This window comes from Otolemur garnettii, unplaced genomic scaffold (assembly GCF_000181295.1).
Source record: "Otolemur garnettii isolate 467f Iridium unplaced genomic scaffold, OtoGar3 scaffold00002, whole genome shotgun sequence".
Taxonomy (NCBI): Eukaryota; Metazoa; Chordata; class Mammalia; order Primates; family Galagidae; genus Otolemur; species Otolemur garnettii.
Window position 1 is genome coordinate 12256855 of NW_003852397.1, and position 7066 is coordinate 12263920.

The following is a 7066-nucleotide window of genomic DNA, read 5'->3' on the forward strand; positions in this document are numbered from 1 at the left end:
TTTTTCACACCACATGAAAACTAAACAGACCATGTAGTTTTAATTTTCCTAACATAGTTTGTTCCAGGATTCTCAGTATAGAATCTCTAGGAATTAAGGCAAGAAGACAACGCCTTAATGAAGTTCTTTATACAGGAATTTGTGACTGTGTGGGAGCTCAACACCCCTAACCACTGCATTCTTCAAGCATCAACTTACTTCTTCTTGCATCGGAGTCTTTTCTCAAAATAGTACTTTATTTTTTCTTTGATTTATTTATTTTTAATGTAAATACCAACTTGAACCAGGTGGATTACTTTTCCCTGAAAAGTATTCTTCACAAGTTTCTCCCCCTGGCGGTGTCTGCTGTCGGTAAACTCCATCAATGTCTGATTGTTTGCTCAGATCTTCATTTTATTACTACTCACTTTGGAAAAATATCAGCTGGGCAAATTTTGAGCTAGACAGATGTTTTGCTTCCACATGGTGAAGAAGGCATCTACTCTCTGGGCCACACTCAGGGCTGGTGAGGAAAGGCCTACTGGATGCCAAATGGTCTTTCCTTTCGGGGGTCCTTTCACCTCAGCTTCTCTTAACATTTTCTTTAATGTTTCTCAATTTCATTATAGCATATCTAGATATGGATTTACTGTGAAACGTGGTATTTCCTCTTTGGCATTCTGATATTTCTCAAATCTGGAAACTTCTCAGGTATCTGAATGTCGCCTTTCCTTATTTATCTTTCATCTTCTCCTTTGAAACCTCAACCTGACACACATTAGATCATCCTCACACCATTGCCTTGTGTCTGTGCCCCACTTTATTTGCATGTTATTTCTCTCTGCACTACAGTCTATGTCATTTCTTTATACATTCATTTTATTTCAATATTCTGATAACATATCTAATATTTGATTCATCTTAAATTTCGTTAATAATAATTAATGTTTCCAAACATGCCTGATGCTTTTGTAAATCAGTCATCTTTTTAAACAGTATCTGATTATTTTCTCATGTTTCCTTGTAATTTTAGGCGTCTTTGTGGTTTCTCTGCTTCCCACTTCTCTCCTCATGTGTTTTGTGATACTGGATTGTGAGCTTATGTTTGGTGGCATTTTTCCTGTGAGAATCCTGTGAGGCCTGCATGAAAGGGGGGATAGGCCTCCAGTAAGAATTTCATGTAAATCGACAGTGAGCTGTGAATGCTGCCAACCTATTGTGCCAACTATTGTGGGCACAATAATTTAATACAGAGACTGTCTGGAGTAATACATATATAAATTTGGATCTCAAATCTCTGTGAGAGTAGGTCTGTAGATACGGATTTTCAAGTTTTTCCTGTCTAGAGTGCCAACTGTAATATGTCCATGTTTTCCTTGGCTTTGTGACCTTTTGAGACCCCCAGCTGTTTGATAAGTTCTGTGCTTCTGATATCCCTTTTCATGAACTCAAGGCCTTGTCTGCTTTTACCATATGGCTACTGAAGGATACAACTGAAGTTAGGGAGGTCAGGAAATAAACCTGGGTTAGGCACAGGGCAGACAGCTCAACTTTAGAAAGTCTGATATTTTACTTCCAGTGGATAAGAGACATTGAGATGATATTTCCATTTTGTCTTATCAGAAAAATAAAATGGACATCATTAATTATTCATAGGTAAACAGAAATAGTACTCTTGATATTTTAGGCTTCTGATTACTGATAAGCATCAAAAATGTTTCTTTAACTTGCTGTGGTATACTTTATACTCTTTATTATCCTGTCCTGTCCAATATCTGCCCATGCTACATAGTTTAAGCAATGAAAAATTTGTTTGCACAGGGAAATTATGTGGAAACCACCATTCCTTCTAGCCAGCATCACAATTGCCATGAAGTTAGAATCAGTGCATTTCCCCTCTAATCCACAGTACACTTCTGGACATCAAGAAGAGAACCTCCCCAGTAAGTGTGTGTTTTATTGGTTCTTCCAACTCACCACATCACTGAGGTTCCATCACAGTGAGCAGAGGCCCTGGCCTTCCTGCAATGGAAAGCCAACTCCTACTGGCAGTGGCCTGCATGGTCAGTCATGGCCTACAGCTAATCCAGACTGGTCGTGTACTGGAAAAACACAGGGTGATAGTTTTCTCCACACGAGATTTTGACGCTGGCCATTTTGCTGCACCGAGGTCCACATAGGGGAGTCTCTTCAATGAAGATTTGCAAACCCAGGGCTGTGGCTGCTGGACAGCTCTGAGGAGCTGCTAAAGGATGACCATGGCAAGGCTGATGCCAGTGGGTCATCACAGTAATCAGCATTCCTGGCTACCTTGCTTCAGGTCTGAGCAGATAGCAGGAGCATCCTGAGGGAATGCTCTGGTTACAGCATCCATCTTCACCCTCCCTGGGGCACCCCCACCTCAAAGCCCAGTCCCCTGCATGGGGCTCATGGCTCCCTGTCCCCTTCCTTTTTCCTCCCCCTGCTCTCATCCTGGGGCCTGTAGAGGAGTGTTGCTGCAGCCCCTCCCCTCTCCAAGAAAGAATTTCTGTATGTGCCCCTACAAGCCCAGGAAAGATAAGCAAAGTCAATTTTGTTTTACAGATAATTTACATTAGTGTGGTCTCAAACAAACTCTGAAAAGATCAACATATTTAAGTGAGTTTTACATAGCAAAGTTTCAAACCTCCACCATTGTGTTTCTAATTTTTCTTTCTGGACAAGCCAAGGTAATGATTCTAGGCCTACTACATTTTTCTCTACAAGAAATAGATAGAGGATTCATTTTTCTGTACAAGAAACAGATCCTATAATACATGACCAGAATTACTTCTGGTATAGAAAAGAATGAATAATGGAACTTTCCACAAGGCCTGCTTCTTTCTAATTGCCATGAAATCATCTTCTATCTTGGAACTGGAATAATTTAATTTGGCCTAAAGTGGAGACTTTTATTACTCCAATATGCCTTCTATTTTTAAGCAGAGATGAGTGCCAAGCTTTGACTAATCCGAGAAGATCTGGCTCTATTTGTCAAAGTCGCCATTATGTAATTAGTGTAATTAGCGCTGTTACTGATAATGCTACAAAAGGCTCAGATTACAACTGGTGTATGTAAATGTAATCAGAACTCTGCTGAATATTATTTCCCCAGAAAGCATTGAGACTCTTTAGAGACTCTCCCTTCTCTTTTTGGTGGTACATTTAAAAAGCTGTGATTTGGAATACTTGATTAAATATAGAGAGAAAATGAGGAAAAACTTATTTTTAAAAAAATTTTAATTATCTGAAAGCTCTTTGGAGATGTGATTGTGATTGTAACTCTTTCTTATTATAGACGGTGAAGAGCTCAGGTCATGATTTTTTGAAGTGCTCAGAAGGGCCAGTGAAGGGCAAATATTTTAGAGGGGGGAAGTATGCATACTCTATGCCCTATCTTCTCTTTTAGAAGAAAGAATCTTTGCTTGGAAGAAGGAACTTTCTAGGATTCAACCTGTCTCAAGGCTCATGTATTCAGGGAGTTACTTTGCCAAAAAAATGTGATTGTCATTTCATACAGAATGTAGTACTTACGGTAGAGCTATTCCTTGTGGCATTTTTTTGTTTATCTTTTTGTACCTTAAAGTCTAAAAAGGATATGTCTCTTTTACATGACACAAGTTATCCTGCTATCTCAGCATTCTTTTTCTAGGCATAGATTACCCATTTTCTAAGACTCACCAAAAACCTGTCTTGGTTCAAAATGTGCTAGACATTTCATATGCATTGAATTGTTAAATTTCACTGAAGAGGGAAAAGTAAAGCTGAGATATAGTTAACTGACCTTACCAAGGTCATACATGTAGTAACTCCTACATTCTTTCTCCCTTCTCCTGGATGCAGCTTTCCTTACCCAGCTATGACTCCTTAACCTTCTTCACCTAAATTCCTGCAGCTCTTTTTTTTTTTTTTTTCAGCTTCCCCATGCAATTTAGTGCTTAATTACACTTGTCCTGGTGATTCTGGTTGTTTCTTTCCTACTTGTCAATCTCCTCATCCCAGCATTCCAGCACTATCCCATAGAATAAGAGAATAGTTGCCCCTTCTTTTACTTAGCATAGCATGAGGCTTAATTGGACAGAGACTCACTTTGTCGCCCTGGGTAGAGTGCTGTGACATCACAGCTCACAACAACCTTCAACTCTTGGGCTTAGGCGATTCTCTTGCCTCAGCCTCCCGAGTAGCTGGAACTACAGGCACCCACCACAATGTCTGGCTATTTTTTGTTGCAGTTTGGCTGGGCCTGGGTTCAAACCCACCACCCTCAGTATATGAGGCAGCACCCTACTCACTAAGCCACAGGCATTGCCCAGTTTTTGTTATTTCTTAATGATATTTGTTGATTTTAGTAAAATTTTAAATGATCTTACAAAAAGTAATGGTGTGTCTATATTGGCATTATACATATTTTATTTGAACGGGAAATAATATTTTAGCTATACTTCATGTATTAGCTTTTGTACTTTGGATTATAGGAAATACTGGTACATAATGGAGCATTTCTATGGCAATTAGCACCAAACTTTGTTAAGCAGATAGCTAAAAATCTGGCTGTCCTAGGGGGAAAGGACAAGTGGGGGACCCCTGCACTCCCATCTCACCTTAATCTGTCTCTAGTGGTTGCTCACAACTGGGAGCAGAGACTCTACTAATCTGCCAATCAGAATTTAGCATGCAAACTGCAAAAGGCTATGGAGGACTCTCTAGCCCACAGGCCTAACAACAGGTACAATAGTGTCTTATAGATGACTTAGAACAGCCTTAAGGCTAATTATCATGTCATTACCCTAAATCTACTTTGTGGTCCACATGCTTCCCAAGGGTTTTTAGAGAGGCTCATGGGAAGTCCACATGCACAGTTAGACTCTGGTTCCAAGGTGACCTCTGAACCACGAGGGGCCCCAACCCAGGCAGTATAAAACAGAAGTGCTGTCCTTTTGTCACAACTATGCCAGCCCATTTGCTGTCTGTGGCAAGAGTAGAAAGAGCTAGACCCATGATTTGAACCCAGGAAAGTAGTCTTAAGAGCCTGTGTGCTCTCATAACAAAATGTGAAGTCGTTTTTGTAAAATAAGGCTATAAACCACCCTTAATTAATGTTGAATTGATACACAGTATTTTCTCTCCCTTCCTCTTATCTGCAAGTATATTAACATTTGTTAGGAAAGTGCTTTGTTAGGAAAGTATTTGCTTCCTGATTAGAGGAAAATCAATTATCTATGATCCCAAATTCAGTGTTTTCTTAACCCAGCCAGACCAAAAGCTGCCTTTTTTGTAGCAGATATTTTCTGAAAGTCTTTTACTTTCCTGAAATAAAATTCACAGATAATATAACCCTTCCTTTTCCTTATTTGTGTATAAAAGAAAAAAGAAGAAAAGTGTAACCCACCTACACACATAAACTAAAAACATCATAATGAATGTAATGAATTAAGGGAATGTAATGAATTAAGGGAAAATCACGCAGAGGTCAGAGTGGAAGCAGGTGTGCGTGGGTCTAACAGAAGGAAACGTGGCTGCCAAAGTGTTTGGTCCATTGGCAATTCTGCCTGGCCTTAGCTGTTGCAGGAAGTGTGGTGAACTCTGCCTTGTATAGTGTGGTTGCTGGACACAGCTGTCATCTTTGACCAATTCCGTGGAGTGCAGGATATGGTGGTAGGGAGAGGGTCTCGCTTTCTCATCCCATGGGTACTGACACCAATTACCTTCAACCGCCTCTCTGGACCGCACAATGTGCCAGTCATCACTGGTAGCAAAGATTTACAGAACATCGCGCTGCGCTTCCTCTCCCCACCTATTACTAGCCAGCTTCCTCGCATCTTTACCAGCATTGGCGAGGACTACAGTGAGCGTGTGTTACCACCCATTACTATCGAGATCTCAAGTCGGTGGTGGCTCGCTTTGAGGTTGGAGAACTAATCACCAAGAGAAATCTGGTCTCCAGGCAGGTGAGCGACGACCTTACGGAGCTAGAAGCAACCTTTGGGCTTATCTTGGATGACCTTTTCTTTGACGCATCTGACCTTCGGGAAGGAGTTCCCAGAGGCGATGGAACCAGGCCAAGGCCGCTGAGCCGATCGCCAACTTACTGGCCACTGCGGATAGCGGCCCGATGGAGCTGTGCAAGCTGGAGGCTGCGGAGCTCATGGCATCCCAGCTGTCGCGCTCCCTCGGAATGCCACCTACCTGCCAGCGGGGCGGGCTGCGCTCCTCCAGCTGCCCCAGGAAGGACCCCCACCCCCACCCCCGGCCTTACCTCCTCAGGCAACTGGGCCACAGCCCTGATGATGCTTAATGCCACCTTCCTTCTGCCCCCACCCAGAAATCACTGTGAACTCTTGCGACTGGCTTAAGATAAAGGAACTAAAAGTAAAACTACTTCAGATCTCTAAAAAATAAATGTAATGAATTAAGTATAAAAGAGAAATAAAAGTAATTTATAGTAATGTCTTCCACTGTGCAGAGGAATTAACATGACTATGCTATAAGAAATGGCAAAGTAAGGGCAGCCCCTGTGGCTCAAAGGAGTAGGGCTCCAGCTGCGTATGCCAGAGGTGGTAGGTTCAAGCCCAGCCCTGGCCAAAAACTGCAAAAAAAAAAAAAAAAAGAAAGAAAAAAAGAAAGAAATGGCAAAGTAGTTAGAAAGTTACACCTATTAATATAATCACTATGGATGGAGACTGATGCAGGTAATTTTATATGTGATTAAAATACCTTGATGATGAGAGATTTTCTGAAACGGTGACCAAATCTAGGTTAAGTTCTGGAAAAGAAAAAGAAAAAGCTCCCCTTGATAACACGCTACTGTATTTTTTTTTTCATTTTCACATTTCTGAAACAGGATGTGCCTCACAAATACTTTCAGCCAGGTTTCAGGCCTGATGTCATTGCCCATTGTCACTGCCTGAACATCTGTAAACTTGGTTATTGTTACCGATTTCATTTCTCAACAAGTTGGAGACTATCTGAAGATATGAGTGCTGATTGTTATCTGAAAACTTTTCGTCAATATCTTTGGAAGGCTCAAAGAAATGCCATCTGGGCAGTGCCTGTGGCTCAGTGAGTAGGG

General features: G+C 41.2%; 1 pseudogene; it reads left to right on the top strand.

Moving 5' to 3' along the window:
• Window positions 1-5681: 5681 nt before the first annotated feature.
• Window positions 5682-6339, top strand: LOC100944242 (annotated as a pseudogene).
• The last annotated feature ends 727 nt before the right edge of the window (window positions 6340-7066 follow it).